Genomic DNA, 5,031 nt, shown 5'->3' with positions numbered 1-5,031 from the left:
AGCCCTGGGAGGGCAGCAACTTACCTGTCACCGCTGCTCCTCACCACCGCAGTTTAAGACACACTAGCCCTACTCCAGAAAATTGTGAGAAAAGAAAACCTTTAAGTGCTTCAACTTTATAATAGATTACAATAACAATACCATCTGGCTCTGAATCATGTAGTATGTACCAACTGGGCATAGTGGCACATATTTGTAATCCCAGTACTTGGAAGGCTGAGACAGGAGGATCATAGGTTCAAGAAGAACCTCAGTAAATAAGACTCATCAGAGTAGCAAGACCCTGTTTCAAAATAAAAAAATAGGCCTGGGGGTATAACTCAGAATGCCCATGAATTCAAACTCTAGTGCCATTAAAAAAAAAAAAAAAAAAACAGGGGATAGGAAGGGGGGTGTAACTCAGAAGTAGAATGCCTCTGGTTTCAATCACCAGTACCAAAATAAGAATAATCACATTAGGTGATATACTAAAACAGTTGGAACAATATGGCATAGTTAAAAACTGACATAAGCCGGGCATGTTGGTATACACTTGTAGTCCCAATACTTGGGAGGCTGAGATAGGAAGATCACAAGTTTGAGGCCAGTCTCAGCAACTTGGTAAACCCTCATTTCAAAAAAAAAAAAAAAAGGGCCGGGGGTAGTTATAGCTGAGAAGCAAAATGCCCCTCAGTTCAGTCCCCAGTACAAAATTTAAAAAACCACTAATGGGGATTATTTGAAGTTTGCTTTTACTTTTCAGTAATTGCCAAGTTTTCTAGCGATGGAACCCAGGGGCATTCTCCCTCTTGAGTTATACCCCCAGCCCTATTTATTTTATTTTGAAACAGGGCCTCAATAAGTTGCTGAGGCTAGCTTCGAACCTGCTGTCCTCCTGTCTCAGCCTCCAAAGTACTGGGATTACAGGCATACGCCACCACACCCGGCTTCCAGCTTTAGGAAAAAAAAAATTTAAATGCATTAGTTATATTCTTCGAAAAAAAAGTTTGTGTGTGCTTTGAGATTGAACACAGGGGCATTCTACCTCCAAGCTAAACCCTCAGCCCTATTTTTTTATTCTTTATTTTGAAACAAGGCTTCACTAAGTAGCTGAGGCTGGGGGCAAACCTGTGATCCTCCTGTCTCAGCCTTCCAAGTACTGGGATTACAAGCGTGCACCACCACGCCCGACTAGAAAAAATTTTTAAAGAAATAATGTTTTGGAAGAATATAGTTGGGTGGGGAAATACTAAATATAACAAGTTAAAGAAAGGTTCTTTATGTGGAATGACCATCTGTGGAGAAGATATAGATGAAAAAAGAATACAATATGCCAGGTGTGGTGGCGCACCCTTGTAATCCCCGCCCTTGGGAGGCTGAGACCGGATTCCAAGCCAGCCTTAGCTACTTAGTGAGGCTCTCAGCAACTCAGTGAGACTGTTTCCAGATAAATTATAAAATAGGGCTGGGGGTGTAGCCCAGACGCAGAAAAGAATACAATATGGAATGACCACACGGCAACAAGCAACCGTTCCCTTTAAGGGGAAGAGTTGGAGAGGATATTGTGTGCTGATGATTTTTCACTGCTTTTTTTTATATTTTCCAAGATTGTCTTCAATTAAGCATGTATTGTATTCTAACCATAAAAGGGGGGTTATTTCCTAAAAACTGCTAAAAATAGTAGCCATCTGTTTCTAAGTGAGAAAATAAGTTCTGGCAAGGCAGAAATGCCTGGCAGCACTTGTGCCTGGCGGTGCTTCTGCATCTGTGCACGCAGCAGACAGCCCGAGCCGCAGTCATCTGAAAGCACAGCAGCTGCCCTGAGTGTGGAAGGTGCTTGCATGACTCACCTTTAAGACGACCCGCCAGCTGAGAGACCAAAGATTCGCTTCAGTAGCTCCAATCCTGATCTCCCAGTAAGTGACCCTGTTTGCACTCAATTGCATTTTGTCCAAACTAGCTGCCTGAGTTAAGGGTTAGGAAGGGCAAAGCCTGATGTCTACATCGAATAGCCAGTACTTTGAGAAGCTGAGACAAGAGGATTGCAGGTTCACCACCAGCCTCGGGAACTTAGTGAGACCCCATTTCAAAATTTTAAAAAGAAATAAAATAGTGCAAGACGTAGAAGGTACCTTGGTGGTTACCAGCACCAAAAAAATAAAATAAGGATAGGGGTGTAGCTTGAACGTAGAATGGCCCTGGGTTCAATCCCCAGTATCAAAACAAATAAAGATGAGGAAGAAATTTACATATTGAAAAGTAGAAGCAGAAAACAGGGCCCAACTTTAGGCTCCCAATTCACCCAAGTTCATTCTCCAAAACTGACCAAAATGAGACTTGAGGTTTGTAAAATATTTAGAAGGAAGGTTAAGTAATTAGTGATGTGTGTATTTTCCCATTATTTTCTCAAACAACAGGTAGATTTCCTTTTTATCTTTAGATTGGTATAGCCTAAGCAATTTAAGATTTTTTTAAATTCTTCCAACAAGCCGGGCGTGGTGGCGCACACTTGTAATCCCCGCACTTGGGAGGCTGAGACGGGAGGATCGGGCAGGTTCGAAGCCAGCCTCAGCTACTTAGTGAGGCTCTCAGCAACTTAGACCCTGTTTCCAAATAAAGTATAAAATGGGTCTGGGAGTATAGCCCAGAGGTAGAAAGCCCCTGGGTTCCACCCCAGTACCACACACACACACACACACACACACACACACACACACATTCTTCCAACAAAAGGAAACTATCTCAAATTCCACTCCCTTCCCAGAAAAACCACTGGTAAAAGCTTAGTGTATTTTCTGCCAAATAATTTATCTATTCAATGTATACAAAGATAGAATTAGAGATATTTTTACTTTCTTTCCTTTTTTTTTTTTTTTTTTTTCAGTACTGGAAATGGAACCCAGGAGGGCATTCTACATCCCCAGCCTTTTTTTTTTTTTTTTTTTTTTAGTCTTTATTTTGTTTTGTTTTGTTGTTTTTTGTTTTGTTTTTGGTGGTACTGGGGTTCCTGGAAGCCCTTCTACCTCCAGGCTGTACTCCAAGACCTATTTTATATTTTGAAACAGGGTCTCTTAAGCCAGCACAGCTAGCTTCGAACCTGCGCCATCTTCCTGTCTCCGCCTCCCAAGAGCGGGGATTACTAGCGTGCGCCACCACGCCCAGAGGCCTCTTTCCTCTTAATACTTCATAGATGGACATCTTTTTGAATCAGTACAGAAAGAGCTATCCTGTGTTATGGTTGTGTAGTGTTCCAGTGTGTATCATTGTATTTGTATGTATTTATTTATTTATTCATTTATTTTTTTAGTATTGGGGATTGAACCCAGAAGCATTCTATCTTCAAGCTACATCCATGTCCCTATTTTAATTTTTTTTTTTTTTTTTTTTTTTTTTTTTGGTGGTACTGGGGTTCCTGGGAACCCTTCTACCTCTGGGCTACACTCCCAGACACCTATTTTTTATATTTTTATTTGGAAACAGGGTCTCTCACACCAGCGAGGCTGGCTTCGAGCCTGCGGAATCCTCCTGTCTCCGCCTCCCAAGCGCAGGGATTACAAGCGTGCACCACCACGCCCGGCTTATTTTTATTTCAAAACAGTGTCTGGCTAGGTTGATGTGAGTCTCACCACTTGCTGAGGCTGTCCTTGAACCTGTGACCTCCTGTCTCAGCCTCCCAAATACTGGGCTTACAAGTGTACACCAGTGCGCCCTGCATGCCATAATTTATTTAACTGCTCCCCAGTTAAAAGAAGTGAAATACTTGTTGTCAGGCACTGTTGTTCATCCAACAGTAAACAAAGGTGAACCTACACTATCACCTTACATTTCTGGAGGTATTTTATAGTGTACGAAGAACACACATTCATTGTGTGTGTGTGTGTGTGTGTGTGTGTGTGTGTGTGTGTGTGTGTGTGTGTTACTAGGAAATGAACCCAAGGGCATTCTACCTCTGAGCTATACCCCCAGCCCTATTTTTTATTCTTTATCTTGCAACAAGGTCTCACTGAGTTGCAGAGGGCCTCACTAAGTAGCTGGTAGAGGCTGTCCACAAACCACCATCCTCCTGTCTCAGCCTCCCAAGTACTGGGACTACAAGCGCGCACCATCATGCCCAGCTTACATTCATGCTTTACTTATTGTTTTGTTTGTTTGTTTGTTAGTATTTTGGTACTGGGGGTTGAATCCAGGGGGATTCTAACTCTGAGTCCTTTGTTATTTTTATTTGGAAACAGGGTCTCACTAAGTTAATGAGAGGCACACTACTTGCCGCAGCAGTCCTCAAACCTGCAATCCTGTTTCAGCCTTCCAAATACTGGGATTACAGATGTGTGCCACCAGGCCCAGCTTTTGTTTTTGGTTTTGTTTTGTTGTTTTTTGGGAACCCAGGGGACTTCTACCTCAGAGCTAGACCCCAGCTCTTTTTATTTATTTATTTTCCTCACTAAGTTGCTGAGGCTGGCCTTGAACCTGTGATTCTTCTGTCTCAGTTCCCTAAATTTTGGAATTACAAACATGGCTGGCTCCTTTTCACTTTTTTTTTTTTTACTCTGAGTTCTCATTAAGTTGCTGTGGGTCTTGCTAAATTGCTAAGGCTGGCCTTGAATCTGCAATCCTACTGCCTCAGTCTTCCGACTCCTGGGATTACAGGTGTGTACCTCCATACCCAACTCATTCTGTACTTAGATCTTTTTTTTTTTTTTTTTTTTTTTTTAGAATTGGGGATGGAACCCAGGAGCATTCTACCTCTCAGCCACACCTCCAGCCCTATTTTTTCTTCTTCTTCTTTTTTTTTTTTTTTTCAGGCCTGGGGATGGAATCCAGGGGCATTCGACCTCCCAGCTACACCCCCTGCCCTGTTTTTTATTCTTTATTTTGAAACAGGGTCTCACTGAGTTACAAAGGGCCTCACTAAGTAGCTGAGGCTGTCCGCGAACCATAGTCCTCCTGTCTCAGTCTCCCGAATGCTGGGATTACAAGCGTGCGCCACCACGCCCGGCTCTTATTCTTTATTTTGAAACAAGGTCTCACTAATTTTCAGAGGGCCTCACTAAG

Source organism: Muscardinus avellanarius (assembly GCF_963383645.1).
Source record: "Muscardinus avellanarius genome assembly, chromosome: 1".
NCBI lineage: Eukaryota > Metazoa > Chordata > Mammalia > Rodentia > Gliridae > Muscardinus > Muscardinus avellanarius.
The sequence above is the reverse complement of the archived record's forward strand: the minus strand, read 5'-3'. Positions refer to the sequence as shown.